The sequence below is a fragment of the Ambystoma mexicanum genome, chromosome 6p (genome assembly GCF_040938575.1).
Source record: "Ambystoma mexicanum isolate Mex_15411 chromosome 6p, UKY_AmexF1_1, whole genome shotgun sequence".
Taxonomy (NCBI): Eukaryota; Metazoa; Chordata; class Amphibia; order Caudata; family Ambystomatidae; genus Ambystoma; species Ambystoma mexicanum.
Window position 1 is genome coordinate 1,170,443,144 of NC_090935.1, and position 9,464 is coordinate 1,170,452,607.

General features: G+C 44.5%; 1 protein-coding gene across 1 annotated transcript in view; it reads right to left on the reverse strand.

Moving 5' to 3' along the window:
- The window catches only part of ZFAND5 (zinc finger AN1-type containing 5), a 47,593-nt gene extending 38,920 nt beyond the window's left edge, over window positions 1–8,673 (reverse strand). Inside the window, exon 1 of the mRNA XM_069625811.1 lies at window positions 8,392–8,673. The gene's annotated coding sequence lies outside the window, so the exon portion shown is untranslated. The remainder of the gene's footprint in view (window positions 1–8,391) is intronic.
- Between the last annotated feature and the right edge of the window lie 791 nt (window positions 8,674–9,464).

Sequence of the window (9,464 nt, forward strand, 5' to 3'; positions counted from 1 at the left end):
CTTGAGAAACGGCAAGTAAGCCTCTGTTTAGGGCAATATTGACGTTGCTGGGTGGCTATCCTTTTCTCAATGAGAGTGTCGGCTAGAGGGTAGCTTTTCACTTGTTCTGAAGGTCAAAGGTCGCGTACCAGATGCAAGGTGTGGCTGGTGAGTATTGCAGGTAGGGCAGCCCCCGGGACCTGTATGTAAGTTATGCTTTATTTTATTATTTTTTTTTTTAAATAGCCACTTCCTTGATTGAAACATAATAGAACTTAAATGTTAATTTTCCCCATCCCATCTGGTGAGCAAGGTGTCTCCCTCCCCCAGGTGACTGAACCCGAAGACATGAGTTTGAACTCTTAACTGGGGAGACTGGAAATCTCCAATACCTTCCACGGGACAGTAGAACAGAAGTAACATCTAATTTGATACAAAAAGAAAAAAAGGAAAACCCCGGGGCACGACCACAAACAAATGCGGCACCTACAAACAACCCAGAGCCAAACAGTAGCTCCCACCAAGTATTTCCAGGTCAACCAAAGGTGGTTATTTGGCCATTCTGTGATGAAGCTAGGTTTTACGCCAGTTACCTGCACTAAGAAACTGCGGCGAGACTTGCGCGTCTCCCAATGCCCTCTTCCCCAATCTTATTAGCTTGATTGTGGTCTCTTGTGTAGCGCTTTCCTGGAAGGGACACTCAAAGCAGGCACTACACATGCATCTTCTTTTCTCCTTGTCAGGAACACTCAGGATTGCTTTGTTCCAGAGGGCATCGCTGGCCAATCTGGAGGCTTGCCAGAGTTTCAGGCTCATGTGCAACACATTAACACCAGAACAGGAATGACTGACACAATCGCTGCAACTTTACTGCTGCTCCAAGGCTGCACCTCGATAAGTGGACATATTAAGGATAACCAACATTGGATATTTTTAAGTGCATGTAGGTAGTACGGCCAGCTGCGAGTAGGATGGGATCATGATGGGTGAAGTTCTAGTGTGGAGGCAGAGGAAGTGAGGGACAGAGGCAGGTTAGAGGCGAAGGAAAGATTAGCCTGGCTAGCTAGGATAGATGGCTGGGTTGAGCGAATGAGCACAGAATGCAATATGTAGATGACATGTTTGAATCCCATTGGAGGTGGAATCAGGATTTCATCCATCTGTGATTGACATTAGGATCATAACGTTTTGGGATTTCTCTTTTAATAGCGCAGCACTGTAACCTATGTTTTTCCTGCAGGCACAGCAGCAAACGCTCTTTTGGTTGCTAGATTATCTTGCAGCCAAGCAGAGCCCAGAACTGATCACTTCAAGTTGCGGGCGCTTTCGTTGTGGTGCATCTCTTTGATTTGTGAAAGTACTGTATGTTGTAGATTTGCCCACCCATTGATGACCAAGTGTATTAAGTATTAGGCATTTTGCAGGCACTGCTATTAGATGCCCACAAAAGCACAAACTGGGCAATGCCAATGCTTTTTCATTTGCCTACTTTTAGGGAGTAAAGTGGCCGATACACCCCTTACCTGCATGGCTGGGTACAGGAAAGTCTTAATCATGGTCGTTTTTTTACACCCCTACATGCCAGGCTCTTTAAAGAACTCCAAGCAAACTCAATTATAGCTGCTTGAAATTGCATGAGCAGGAACAACTATGCAGTTGATGAAGTCGATTAGTGAATTCAGTGGCTGTGCATTCTGCACTACCCATTGGCTAATAAGCAATGGCATGCTGTATATTTAGAATTGAGGTTACAAGTGACTGCGGCTAGTAGCTTGCAACTTGATAGGTTACTCCTGCTGCAAGGTGTGGAGGAGCAGAGATTCATGTAGTTGGGGAGGGTCCGTTTACATACTCATTTGCTCCAGATCTACTGTGTGAAGCAGGTCGGTTTCGTGTTTCTCCTGCAGGGAAAGTTCCAAACCTGTCTAAACATTGAAACAGAACAGTAACGATTCAACTGTTATGAAGTCCCTCAACGAAGCACTTACTTGACTCGTCCCATTTACTAGACTCTAGAATGCAAAAACGGGCGTTAGTGGTCAACGTCAATATTAAAAAGAAAGCTTTTAAGAACTTACCGAAGAGCTCAGGTTTTAAATTTACCTGCCCAAACAGGTCAACTACAAACACCAAGAAGTCGCTTGAGCTTTTCCATTAGGTTAGAACATTTGAACTAGTACCAGGACAGAGGAAGGGCTCCAAGTAAAGTACTATAAACTCCCCATTTGACCCCACAGAAATGGAGTCCACAATCGGACTCATCTTACTCAACATGTAATACACAGCCAGGTCATATAAAGCCAGGTCATATAAATCATTCTCGTCATTCACAGTGACTACCGCAGTTACACGAAATGGGCTCAGGCTGTACTAGAGAGCCCCATGTGAAGGACAGAAACCTATATAACCAAGAACAAGGTATTTCACAATTACTCTGTGTTTGAAGGCCAACAGATCAACTCCTTCAAGGTGATCTGCAATTTGACTGGTTAGTTCAGAAGGCAATACAGGTCAACGGCTATAAACGTGGGGCGAGAAGCCTTCTAGAGGTAGGTAAGAAACGCAACACTTTGCCAATGCGCCTCAATGGGCCAGCAAGCAGGAAAAATAAATAAATAAAATAAAAATGTACTCTTGGTTGGGATCTGGGTTCAACTGCGAGTGGACAGCAACCCAGGATGAAGAAAGTCCATAAAAGTAGAGTGTATTTGGGGACATAGTTAAGCAGTGTGGTCATACTGGATGACAACGGCCATATTTGAATCCACAGGTTCATGTGCTGGATGAACATTGGGAATGGATGATTGAGGGGCATTGTCCAGTTTAAGGGCACTGATTTTGAAAGCAAATGCACACCTTTTGCAGGCAGTTGGAGAATAAACGCTCTCGTGTTACTACTGTGTGTCCTTGCACAAGGAGGCAAAATACGTTTTAGAACTGGAACCCCAAGGGACTCATAAAGTGTTGCACTCACACCCCCACGCCCCCCCTCCAGGTATCAGAACAGGGTTCAAATTTAAGATTCAATGGTCGGGAGCTAAAACAATCTCCTCTGTCAGGCATCACCGAAAAGGCAGGAGCAACCATGAGGGTCCAGGAAAGGGTACAATCGCAACAAACAAATTCCACGGAATAAAAGGCAACACACAAAACCTCAGTGCAGTCAGCAGAAGCCAACATTGTCACATTAAATACGCAGGGACTTCTGAAATGCTCACTTAACAGCAAAGCTACCTTGAATTGTCAACAACTGCCAGCCCGATCCACGGCCGGTTTAACAGTGGAGTGATAGGTTAAACTGCACAAGGTTCCAAAAGGACCTCCCCGTTGCAGATGATTTTTTTTTTTTTTTTACTAGCCAAGACTTCAATTTCTAGTCAAACTTGGCTGTGTTAAACGCTGACGTGCATCATTTATCCCCTTAATGTGACATAGGTGGAGGAAAAACCAACAAAACTAAGGTGATGGTTGGAATGTTTAGAATTAATCTTCTAGCATTTCCTGGACAACCCTCCAGAGCCTAGTTCTTCACCTTGTAAGCCATTACAAAGGAAATCCTATATGCAAACGAGGCCTGGTCCCACCTCAAAAGGAGTAGGTCAGCACGAACTGCTTGGTCACATCAAAAGGAGTAGGTCACCACGAACTGCTTGGTCACATCCCTTCTGCATGAGACGACAAGTATCCGCAGACATGTTTTGGACTCAGATACTGGGAAGGCCACTAACAGAAGCAAACTTCATTGGCTTCCTAGCCGCATTTACCACATCTTGCTGCCAGTGCAATCTCTGCATTCATTCCTTACAAGAAAATCAGCATGACATGAACATTTTAATTATCAGAAATGATAACTACTCACAGCGCCACAAAAACGTGATGTACAATAAGGTAATCATATATTTAAAAAGGTCAAGGCAACATTCAATCCATTCACGTTTTGTGGGCAGGGGGTGAAGTTTTGAAGCAAAGTTATGTTCAGTTCAAGAACTTCCTGAAAACATTGGATTGAAACTTCACTTACTATATACTACTACTTTAGCTGGTTTACATCACGCCCAAACATACGAGGGCATGGTCTATGGGACGAGTGCCCGCAGAGTAGTACACAATATAGCAGCAAGGCGAAGTACTGTCCATATACTGCAAACCCCACACTGCAACACATACATCTTTCCAATATAAACAAACATCTTTCCAATATAAACAAAAGCTCGTTGTATAAAAAGGAGGAGTCAGTAGCTGTACACAAGGCAAGCACAAATTAGAAATTGAATTAGAGTATGCAGCGCTACATAAAAATCCCAAAACGAATGACGTAAATCTATGATTTGTCTGTATTTACAAAAAAGAAAAGTGGTTCTCTATGATGTCACTCACACATGCAGGCCAATCGAGTTGCAGAATGCCAGCATGGAGAGTGTAAAAGCTGTATAAAAATAGCAGTGACGTTCTTCAAATTGCTGACAGCATATCCTAAGGCAGCAGCAGTCACAGGAGCAACCGTTCTATGGAAAACTATACTAGCATTTCTTAATTAGAATAAATGCAGAAAATACTGGTGGCAAATTATCTTTTTTCTAATGTTGAAGGTATTTGTACCAAGCACTGTCACCAACGGAATTGGTTCCCGCACGCTCTGGTGGATATGCAAACAAGGAGGGGGTAGGGTTAGTTGGGTGAAGAGGGAGTGGGAAAATGAGAAAGGTGGTGTCCTGTTGGCAGCTTCAGTTCGGTTTTCACTGTGCGCTGAGCTTAGGTGTGAATACCGATCGATGCAAGTCCTCATGTGCGAGTTGTGTTGTTGGTTTGTTTTTGCAGTGTGGCGAAGTGTGTGCGGTTTGTTGTGCGTAGAGGTGGTTGTGTGTGTGATAAGCTAGCATAGGGGTTTCCTCAGAGTATTGTTTCAACTGCTTATGTGCCCCACATAGGCATTCCTTCCAGTTATGGGGTGAAGTGCCAAGATCCGAGTCGTTTTCTGAATAGAAGGTGAGCTCGTGTTAAGTATGTTCTTTGGGAGCTCGTTCCAGTTTTTTGGGGCAAGGTGAGAGAAAGAGGACCCTCCTAAGTGGATAAACACAGACAAATGGCATAAATACCATAAAATCCAGCCTTGCTTATAATCAAAGTACTTGCAAATACTAGATTCTGCTAGAGAACTGTGTTGCTGTTTTCTAATTATGTTGAAAGCATTTTGCACCAAGTGCCTCTCTCCAATAAAGACGGTAAATATGTAGTCCACTAAAACTCAACAAGCAGCAAATGTAACCAAGACGCATGGGGTGACCCACACTTGGAAAAAGCTACTACTTTCTACGGCGAATGCTATCCACAAAACACAACGGTGGCCCTTGTTGACGTGAGTCCTTTAATACCTCAAACTGAACGAACACCAATTTTGATAGCGAAAGCAAAATTAAATTCCCAGGCTTACATAGTGGTGAACCCAGTTTGCAATTTACACAAATGACTAAACTTTAGGGACATCCCAGTACCAACAAAGACTTCCAATTAGCCACTCAACTGTTTATGCAGTCATCTGCCATGAATTGCTACTGGTAACAAAAGCACCTTAAAAACCTACTTGATAGAAGTCACAGGGATCGAAATTAAGATGGGACAAACAGGAGTTACCATTGGGAAACGAGAAGCTAGTACATATTGTTCTGCAAATACTGCCTTATAAGATGCAAACATAATATTGTGCCCATTGTTTACTCCTTATGCTTAAGATGTTATATAAAACGTGTTCCAACATTCTTACAGTGAAGCCATTAAGCACAAAGTTAATACCACATAAGTATATTTGGCATTAGTTGGAGCCAAAAGCGGTTCCTGGTAGCTGTTGGCGTCAAGCTGACCAGGCACTTCTATGCTATAAGAAGAAGCTACATAGCTCCCAGTTCGTCTCAATTCAAAACAAACACTGGTAATGTTCTCAATTCGAAACACTGGTAATCTTCTTGTTCTTTTTACTTTATATGCAAAGCAGAAGACAAATAGGAATAGCCCATAATAGTTTGCAAGCTCAAGTTGCGGCTCATGCGCACTCAAAAGTACCAGACACCATTTGTTACAGACACAGGGGCCCTGCAGATGTGGACTGGAACCTAACTGCAGCATTACCCCCACAGCTATGCCACCATGTCCACAAGTCTCAGCTTTATTTTTTGTCCGATATCACCATTACAACATATGTGAACTAGCTCTAATGCATTACCTTTAGAGATGCTCTCCAATACATCCCTACCCGCCCCCAACCAGGAAAATATTGCACATCCGACGACCGCCAGCCCACTTCCCCAGAAGCTTAATCCAGCGCTGGACCATCCCACAGGGCCAAGAGATCCTGCTGAAATAGGATAAACCCAATAACGTAGCAAATGGTCAGATAAGCATTCTACATTATGCATTCACCACACACCAATAGTGCTAGATGCAAAAGGATAAAGCCCTTTTACCCAGCTAGGAGTGGGAGATGCCATGTGTACCATCAGACCCCCGGCAGGCATAGCATTAAACGCGGCAAACTACACTTGTGATGTGTGGCCACTCAACACACGAGCCCAGACTGAGGTGCAGGCCACCACAACTCGGGATCATGCTATATTAAGACGGGATGGTAAACCCCTACTTTATGAACGTGGTCTAGTGCTCTACGGCCATCGAGAGGCTGTAGAACTTGCCATCAAGAGCAGCGCTTCCGGCTACATCCCACAGTCTAAGCAAAAAGTTGTGGATTGCCAGCTATTTTCACATTAGCTTTCGTGGAAAAACTGCGTTGATCTAATTTATAGAAAGATGCTACGAAAACGTTTCAAGCATCACAATGCCGTTAACGGACACCTAGGTCGACTCGCCCGCAGTAACTCTAGTTCCACATGTAAACAGCATCAGGTTGTATGGTTGTTAATTTTAAGTAATCAAGTCGCAAAAGGTTATGTTCAAATAATTCTCGATAAACCAAACAAATATAAAAAGCGTTCAGCATCGGTAGTCAGGGGGGGGCACTAAAGAAGCAGCCCTATGAAAGACATTTGTGGCGTGGGAAATCCACGATCTCTAAAACTTTACGTTATTGGCACCAGTCGATATAGGAGGTCAAAGGAAGAAACTGCCTACGAAATAATATTCACCCCAAAAACACAAGTACACCTTTAATATGTACATACTAGCCCGCTACAGGTGCCCAGCGGACCTCCAATAAAAGCTAAGCAACTAATATTTACAGTGGATCTACGGGGTTACAGCCAGTAGAGCGTGTACGCGTCCGGCACATTGTGGACACATGGGAATAGAGTGAACAGGTGAGGCTCTCGGGGATTAGCAGGGGCCAGCTGTTTTCATGGACGCCCCCAGACGTGAGACTGTATGCGCCGCTTAATAGTCATGGCAGGGTCACGTGAGGAGGCTCGCGCCGCCCCGACATAGGCTGTCACAAGGCTGCAATGTGACACGAACCGCGAGGAGCTGCGCGCGCAGCGCGACACTGAGATCAGCGGCTATTTATAGGTAAGCCGAGTCGCCTGCCGCGAGAGTACAGAGCAACTAATGGGGTAAACCGGTCGCCACCGGAGAATCACAAGAGTATATAGTATGGTAGTTCAAAGAAAATCTAGGGCTTCAAAGAGTGCCTGAAAAATGTGACCGGCGATTAGAAACAACAACAACAAAAGGCACTCTGCAATAAACGCAACAGCATCAGACATCTCTTTGACAAGATACTGGTGGTGTCCAGGTCATTTTGTTAGAAGGGACTAGACACCAGAGGCTAAATTTTACGCACAATAGCGATTCGGAAAAAGGAAACAAAGTGACATTAACAGTGTCCACCGTCTCATGAGCCCAGGTACCGATAGATCCTACTCTGCCCCACTACATGAATATACAAACATACATCTTTCACTATGCCCCAAGGGGAACAAAACAGCACTTTGCGCCTGCCCAGACAGACGAGGACCGAAAAAAACAACAGACCCCCATTCCCAGTAGGTTATAGCAGATCTAGATCCTCGTGAACTGCCCCGCGGCAGTGGAAGCCTGAGTCACGATAGAGGCCCCGGACCAGCGGCGCCTTTGTCTGGTCTTCCTGTTCACTGGGAGACAGGAGTACAGAACAAAGGGAAACGTGGCCCGCACCTCTAGATGGGTCGGGACAGTGTTGCATACAAAAGACAGGGATGAGATATGCCGTGTTCCGGAAGCTCCAGTCGCCTTTTCTCCATATACGTGGCTGTCTCGTCAAAACAAACCCCAAGTGCAAAAACAGAGATCCATAAAGAAATTCCCACGGTCGCGGTAACACTCCACTCATGAAAGAAAATTGCTTCTGCTCTTATACTCCGAATAAAGCACATAGGTTTTTTTCCTCAGCAGTTTCGGGAACAAAGAAAGAGTTCAATTGGCGCCGCTTACTCTTAAGTAATCAGGTGTGGGGATTCTGTGTCACCCCGGTGTATATCCAACGGATCGGACCTCTCTGCTGGGGCTTTTCTGCGCGTCTCTCCGCCACCTGTGCTCCCCGTGACACTAAGTCGTGTTGACTGGACTGAGCGCCGCCAGCAGCCTCTTCCTCCTCTGAACTGAAGATCTGTCCCCACGGCCCGGGCTTTAGAGTCAACGCCGTGGAGGGCGGAGCAGACAAGCTGACGAAGACGAAACCCCCAACAGGCAGGGCGCAAACGGAGCGCACAATCTAAAATGGCGCACCTATTGGCTGCGCTTTGACAGGGCCGGCGCCATATTCAAATGCCAGCTTTTAATGGTAACGCCGAACTAAAGCATCGAAACTCATGTGAAATAACTATTATTTTGATTTTGTTTAATTAAGGAAAATACACCACGTTTTACGCGTTGGAAAATTTTGTTAAACTACTCAATAATAAATAAAACATGTTAACTTTTAAAATGCATCTTTTGCTTGCACGCTTCTATTCCAATGACAAATTCGTCATCGGCGTACACAGTTTGTCTATGTTGCTCATTGAGGGCAACGGGCACCAAAGACTGTATTGTTGGTCATTCACTTGCAAATAAACATAGGCCTATACCAAGATGTCCACCTCAATAGATCCTGACAAATGATAACATCAGGCAACCGTTGCTGCTCTAGTCTTTCTATAAGCTCTATGTTTGCACGAGCACAGCAACAAGGATGTCGTCACAGCTTCTTTCCAATGCTGAGCCTTTTGCTGTCAGGAAAGTGCTTTGCAGGTTAGCAATGACAGTTAAGAACACTGTTTGGAATAATGGAAGTAAACGAAGGACAACGATGACAAAGCACTTTATTGTTAAACACAAGAATAAAGCCATCTTAGAATTGTATTGACACCATTTCAACCCAGCAACAGTTGTCGTATCTGCTCAATTTCATTTTCAAGCTATTTTAAAATATTGAGATTCATACACATCCATGTTGTTGACACATTCGTTAAATGTTGCTTATCAGATGCCTCAATGAAACTGGACAATTGTTTGATAGTTCATTA